At 36.6% G+C, this 7,568-nt stretch overlaps 1 non-coding gene across 1 annotated transcript; it reads left to right on the plus strand.

Annotated features, from left to right (window-relative positions):
* The first annotated feature begins 7,069 nt into the window (after positions 1-7,069).
* LOC118921828 (U6 spliceosomal RNA) lies at positions 7,070-7,176 on the plus strand. Its single transcript, XR_005028526.1, has one exon. It is a non-coding gene; the product is annotated as a U6 spliceosomal RNA (small nuclear RNA).
* The last annotated feature ends 392 nt before the right edge of the window (positions 7,177-7,568 follow it).

Consider the following 7,568-nt stretch of genomic DNA (forward strand, 5'->3'; position numbering starts at 1 on the left):
TTGTCATTTTGGGGACAAATATGCTGATTCATAAAATTAACTGCATTTTATAATGTCTTTCCTTCCTTTTCCTTTTCCTTATTTTTGCTGGCTAGATTATGAGTCATCTATTTTTTATTAACTAATTGATATATTTCTCTGCCTTCTTCCCCTTTTTAATGGTCATTATTAATGAGACTCTTAATCAGACACATAGCTTTCTTTTCTCTTTACTGCTTTTAAAAATCAGATGGCAAATCTTTCTCAACCCAGCCGCTCTTATTCCATCTTTCTCCCTGCTTTCTCACCCTTACTCAGAATCGCACACATACCCCCCAACACCAATGAGACAAGCTTCTTCGTCTTTCCCCTTTTCTGTATGCCCTAGGTAAAGCTATTTAAATACTTTTACTTTCTCCTCTCCCACACACTGTAAAGTCAAGCTTTGCTCAAATAATGTAGTGCTTTTGGTTGTAGGCTAATAGTCAGTCCCCATATATCCCTTCAGTTTCAAGACTCCGTAATTAGCACTTACATTAACAGCCCAAATCAGCAGGATATTATTATCCACATAGATTTAGCTATATGGCTATAGGTCCTCCTCTGCTCCTCCCCTGCAGGGTCTCTCTTTCATTTTACTTATGGTTTGGATATACTGCTTTCTCAATTATTTTCTTCCAATGCAGTATGTACTCTATGGTTTGCATAATCATACAAATTATCTCATTATCTTATTATCATAATCATACACATTATCTTACAAATATGTTATAATTTACATAAATCTTTTTTTAATGTATGCATTAAGATATTTCTTTCAAATGGGCAGAGGATCTGAACAGACATTTCTCCAAAGAAATGCAGATGGCCACAGGCACCTGAGAAGATGCTCCACATCACTAATCAGCAGGGAAATGCAAATCAAAACCACAATAAGATATCACCTCACACCAGTCAGAATGGCCACTATCCAAAAGACAAGAAATAACAAGAGTTGGCGAGGATGTGGAGAAAAGGGGACCCTCCCTACACTGTTGGTGGGAATGTCAACTGGTGCAGCCACTGTGCAAAGCAGTATGGAGATTTCTCAAAAAGCTATAAATAGAAATGCCATTCAACACAGCAATTCCACTTCTAGGAATTTACCCAAAGAAAGCCAAATCCCTGATCCAAAAAGATATATGCATCCCTATGTTTACTGCTGCATTATTTATAATAGCCAAGATATGGAAGCCATCTAAGTATCTACCAACAGATGAATGGATAAAGAATAAGTGGTACATATACACAATGGAATATTATTCAGCCATAAAAAGAAAAGAAATCCTGCCATTTGCAACATCATGGATGGATCTAGAGGGTATTATGCTTAGTGAAATAAGCCAGGCAGAGAAAGACAAAAACCATATGATTTAAGTTATTTGTAGAATACAAAAACAAAGCAAAACAGAATGAACAGAACAGCAGTAGACTCACAGACACTGAGAAGGGACTGGTGAAGGGGTTGGGAAGGGTGAAGGGAGGGGGATGGTGATAAAGGGGCACAAAAATTCTCAATCATAATGTAGGCTGGTCATGCAGATAGTAGTACAGCATGGAGAATACAGTCAGTGGTTCTGTAACATGTTTCTGTGTTGACAGATAGTAGCTGTACTAGTAGGAGTGAGGATTTAATAATATGGGTAACTGTTGAATCACTATGTTGTATACTTGAAACTAAAATAAGATTGTATATCACTAAAAAAATTAAAAGATATTTCTTTTTTTGATCTTTCAGACCATTAATTCACTGTATTCATTGAGGTATACTTAAGTCATAACAGATACACTCAGTTACTTAACACAATTGCAGTTCATAAAATGGTAAAAAAACTTAGGGCGAGTTTACTCTGCTCAGTCAGTCTAGTCTAACAGAGACTTGTCTTCTTTAATATAGGGGTTTTCCACATCACCTTTGGCATCTACATCCAGCCAGCAGATGGGGAGAGAGTGGAGGATAACCACTGGAAATTTGTATTTCAGCTCTGGAATTGGTGCACATTACTTGTAATATTCCATTAGCAAGAATTCAACAGTATGGGAATTCGTAAGTGTAAAATGGGCTAGGGGATGAAATCTGCCTACATTCCCAGGACAAAGAGGGGCCAGGTTTTATGGAACAGATAGCATCCTCTGTCATCTTCACCAAAGACTGCCTCTCCTTCAATTATTCTGGTAAATTCTTTGGTTAGGAAATCATATTTTTTTCTTTTTTGGGTGAAGAAGTGGCTTTTATTTTTGTTTGTGTTAGCTCCGAAAGACTTCTTGAGAAGCACTTGAATCTCCTTGAGTACTCTATATTTCAGTTCAAATTATTGTCTGTGTCTTTAAGGAGTTCAGTTTTGTTTGAAGTATTTTGTTTGTTCTGACTGATCTTCTGCTCCCTGGGCTATCAGGCCCTTATGGATGTTTGGGGTTTTCTTTCATTTTTTTCCTCTCAGGGGAACTCAGGAATGGTTGTAAAGTATCAAAGTGATGAAAGTGGCACAAATATTGGAGGCCTCTCTGGTGGTCCACCAGCAGTGTAGAAGTCCTTGCTAATGCACCTGTCATTTCCTGCCACATTGGGTACATGGAAGAAGTCTGAGGATGGCCTGATTCTCTTCCTTTATTTAAAAATATATATATATTTCTCCTTTGGAAATCAACGAAAACTAGGCCCACAAACATTGATCTAACACTCATTTCCACTAATGTCTAAGACTTCAAGCTCTCTACAGATTGCAGTGATTAAGAGTCTAGGTCAAAGCTCCTTTTGATGGTCTTAGACACATGCCTCACCAGAAGTGGAGAAGCACCTTCTTTCCACCCAGCCATTCCATGGATCCCAGCAGTCATCTGAATCAGGAGACAGACAATTCGGATGGAATAGATAATGGAAGGGAAAAACACCCAATTCAGGTCACGCTCTTCCTAGACTCTCCTGTCCTGAATCTCTTATATTAACCTGAGGAGACATTTTTTTCCCAGCAGCAAAGATTTAGGGTTAATATTTTAAATGCCATCTGCTTGTCCCTTGGTGTTTAATGAAAAAATATACAAGCAAAATGCAGAAAATGATTTTATGGTATTTTTGAAAGAGATGTACTTGCATTCACCCCAAGTATTTATATTAACATAAATTCAAATATTGATTAATCAGATTCTATTATGTTTACTTTGGTAAATAGCTATGAACCATTATAACTGACATTAACTCCATGAAAAGGACTATGCCATTTTTTTTCCTTTTCAACACTGTAAGTAGATGAAACAAATCTTCTGAAATTTCACTTGTATTATCAACATATTAAAAAAACACACTTCTGAGTAAAATGTTTGACTTGTCATAAAGTCTAAGTAATTATCAATTCAAATTAATGAGATTTTGTTCTGAAGATAAAATTTAAATGGAATTGTATATAACAATAATAATATTCATATATCCTCATATTGGATTTTAGTAACCAGTACTTCCAAGCTCTATTTGTACTAATTACTTTCTAGAATAATCCTGAATAACAAAAGCATTTTCTGTTCTCTATTATTTTAACAGTCATTCATTGTAACTTAAATGGCTTGAAAATGTCTTATTTGCCCTGGAATGAAGGGGAAAGCTTAGAAAGAACTGAAAGAGCTATTATTTTGACTTGAACAAAAATTACCCTTTATGATCCCTTCACAACTCACTGTTACTTACAATCCAGGGTCTGATAATTTGGACAAAAGAAGAGACAGGTAGTAAAAAGAATTGAATGAAACTACCTCTTTTTACCACTGACTCAAAACTTCAATTCTAAAGGCCAAATGACTGCTGTATTTATTATTCAATAATTGTAATTTCTAATAATGACTCCAAATTTTATAACAGTCAGGCCACTCATTTTTTCCAGGAAGCTTGCCATAATGGAATTACCTTTCAATTTGCATATTGTTATTATTCAATAGTACTAAAACACTCATACTGTGTAGATTAATTTGCACAAACTACCATCACTTGCCACTTACGAAAATACAAATAACAAATTATATATTTTAAAACTACATTTGAATTTGAAAATATGTCCAATATCACTCATTGTTCTGAATAGAAAGAACTACCTGTGGTAACTGGGTAAAAATATGACTGCTTATATCTCATATGTTTTCTAATAAGAGAATTTCATGTGTGAAAAAAATCTAAGTGCTTATAATTATAAGGACTATTTTTTGTAAAAAATAATTTGAGAAAAGGTCAATATAGTAAATTGTAGCTCTCACATAAAATTTAGGTTCTATATTTGTGAAGTAACAACTAGTTTGTGCCAGATATTGGGAACATTGATAGTCTACAGAACAGTGTGGCTTCGGGGGGACGGGGTTCCCTGCCCAGAGCAAGTTCCTTACGAATTCAGTGAGACCGAATGAAGGCAAGGACAAGAAGTCGGGGGTTCCCAAAGGAGTACCACATTTATTCACAATGGTGCTGCTCCTTCCTGCTCCCCAGCACAGGCTTAATCCTCTTGCAGCACTGGAGCTCCATGGCTTCCCTCCACCTGCCACTGTCTCCTAGTTCCCACTCCTGGCTTCCCTTTTCTGCTATCCAAGCTCTCTGTTCTCATGCTCCCACCACTCTCTCCCTGTTCTCTTTGTTCTCTGCTTCCCCACCCCAAGCAGCAGGAGGAATTCTATGGGTAGATCTCTGGTGACTGGCAGATTCCTGACCAATTACATACCAGGAACTGAGGAGAGGAAAGAATGAGTATTTCCTCTCCACCCCTCCCCTGGGCCAGTACTCCCATGATCAACCAGGGGCTTGTCCCCAGTAAACGTTCCACAGATGTGCAAACAAGCTTTTATATATATACAGTGGGTGGGAATCATGGAGAAATTTCCATTTTCTCCACAGACAGGCAAATTCTAGTGGATAAATAAATATATCCATCAATTATTACAGCCTAATATGATGAGTTACAATGAAGGTATAATGGCAATTAGTACTCTATTAGGTAACATTAATTAGTGCTGTAGGGGCAGAAAAATTTTACCTTCTTCCCTTCTAGGCTCTTTAGCTGGTCTAATAATTTAATTGATGTAAGACAGATTAAGAGGAGAAAAACAAAAGTTTACTAAAAACATGTACACATGGAAGAGACCCAGAAAAGCAGAGTAACTCTAAAATGGCCAAAGCCATAAACTTTAAATATTTTAGTCCCCCTTTATCCACAGGGTTTATGTTCCAAGACCCCTAAAGGATACCTGAAACCACAGATAATACCGAACACTATATATATTATGTCTTTTCCTACTATGAAGAAGGTCAATTCTTACATTAAGTGCAGTAAGAAACTAACAATAATAAAAGAGAACAATGTAACAATATGCTGTAATAAAAGTTATAATACAGTGGTCTTTCACAAAATTTCTTATTGTACTGTACTCACCTTTCTTCTGTGATGGTAAAATGCATATGTGATGAGACGAAGTGAGGTGAATGACAAAAGCATTATGACAAAGCTTTAAACTACTAGTGACCTTCTGACAATCATCAGAAGGAGAATCATCTTCTTCCAGACCACTGCTGACTGCAGGTAACAGAAACCATGGAAAGCGAAACCACAGATAAGGGGGGGACTACTATGCCATCTTCAGCTAAAGACAAATGAAGATATAGGGGATGGGAAGTCAGTTATGGAAGATTACCAGGGCAAACTCAGAGGCAAGAGTAAGGTTGTTATGCAGATTTGAGTCATCATCTTAGCCACTGATGAAGAGCTTCCAAAGTTCTAGAAGATCCACCTCTTCCTACTACAACCAGGGGGACACCTTTACAAATCGAGAGCCCATTATACATATAAATATCTCTACAAAAGAAGAACTTCTACTTGGTTTATCAGAGGTTCTCCAGTGTTAGCATTTTTTAAAAAAATAATCAGCTTAAAATAATCCTTATGCCAAAAAGATATATTTTGGAGTGGTAAATTCTGCTCTCCTTCAGTGGCTTTATTAGAAAAATTTCAAAATCTCAGTGACTTAACACACTGAAAGTGTATTTCACACTCTCACAATGGTCCCATGCAGGAGTTGCTCACTCCCCTACAACCAATGACTTGGGGACCCGGCCTTCCTTTTCCCAACAGCCCTACCATCTTCAACTCATAGCTCCTGATATCTCCTTGAGGGATTCTTTAAACTGGCCACCATAAAGTAGAAAACAGCATGCAGAATGACAACTGAGAGGAACTTAGGGCCATGCCTGAGAGTATACACATTATTTCCATTCACATCCTATGACCATATAAAACAAGTAAGGTTGAGAAATGTTTTGTTGTGTGACAGAAAGAAATGTATTTGGCATTTTACAGCAAGATCTGCACAAAAGCACAGACCTTGAATAAAAGGAATAAACTGAAATTTTTGCAGGAGCATTAATTCTACCAACTTTTCAGAGACATGGTCCACTTTGTAATACATTGTGAAGAACATTCCAGGCAGTATTAATAGCTGTGTAAATACAAAGACACATGGAATATTGTGGGGTATTGGTGGAAGAGTAGGTTGCACAGTGTGACTAAAGCACAGGATACAAGGGTAGTGGAACATGAAACTGGAAAACCAGGCACTAGACCATTTAGTTCATCTCCATAAACTTACTGAATGTTTTCAAAATGTTTTATATACTTCTAGAAGTTAAAGTAAGGAATAAACCTGAAGTACAAACTTCATCGTCAAGATGTTTTCAGTTCAATGGAGATCATAAAAAAGAGGACCTTGGTAAAGAAAAAACTAGACTCCAGACATACTTAAGAGATGAATCAATAGGACTTTGTGTCTGATTGGATGGAAGGTGGCAGGAAAGGTCAAAGAAATAGAATGGTGGTAAAAAAGAGAAATATAAAACAACTTTCACACTTCCCATTTAGGATACTTGGGTCACCAGGAGAGAAATATAGGAATAGAAATAAAGTTGTGGATGGGTAGGATCAGTTAATAAAGTTATTTTTAAGCTTTTTGAGCCCCAGGAACATATGGGACATTCATGTGATGACTAATGAGTCTTAAAATTCACATATACAGGTGTGATTAAAATTTTATTCTCCTAACTTCAGCAGCACATATATTAAAATTGGAACAATACAGAGATTACCATGGGCCCTGTGCAAAAGTCACACAAAAATTCATGAAGTATTCTAATTTTTTTTTGGTTTTTTTTGTTGTTGTTCAGGTTCAGCTGCCTAGAATTGGGTTCCATCATTTATTTCTGACTCTTGACTATATGTGCAGCATCTCCTACTTAAATCCTTCTGTTGGTCAATAAACATTTTTTTATTGTATAATAAAAAAGCAACCTTCCCATAAAACCTCTTGTATTTTTCAGTACATTGGATAATAGACCTAAAATAGAAAAGGACTTCCTCACTTCTGTCCATTCAGATTGCTGTCCAGTCACAAGAATGAAACTACTTTTCTTATTGTATGCCATGAGTGATCTTCTAATTGACAAAACTAATAGATTCTTTTCATTCAGCCTACCAGGTGTCTTTGGATGTGGCATTGTTTGACCATCCCCCTCTAGTTAATAATAATGTGTG

The sequence above is a fragment of the Manis pentadactyla genome, chromosome 12 (assembly GCF_030020395.1).
Source record: "Manis pentadactyla isolate mManPen7 chromosome 12, mManPen7.hap1, whole genome shotgun sequence".
In the NCBI taxonomy this organism is placed as follows: Eukaryota; Metazoa; Chordata; class Mammalia; order Pholidota; family Manidae; genus Manis; species Manis pentadactyla.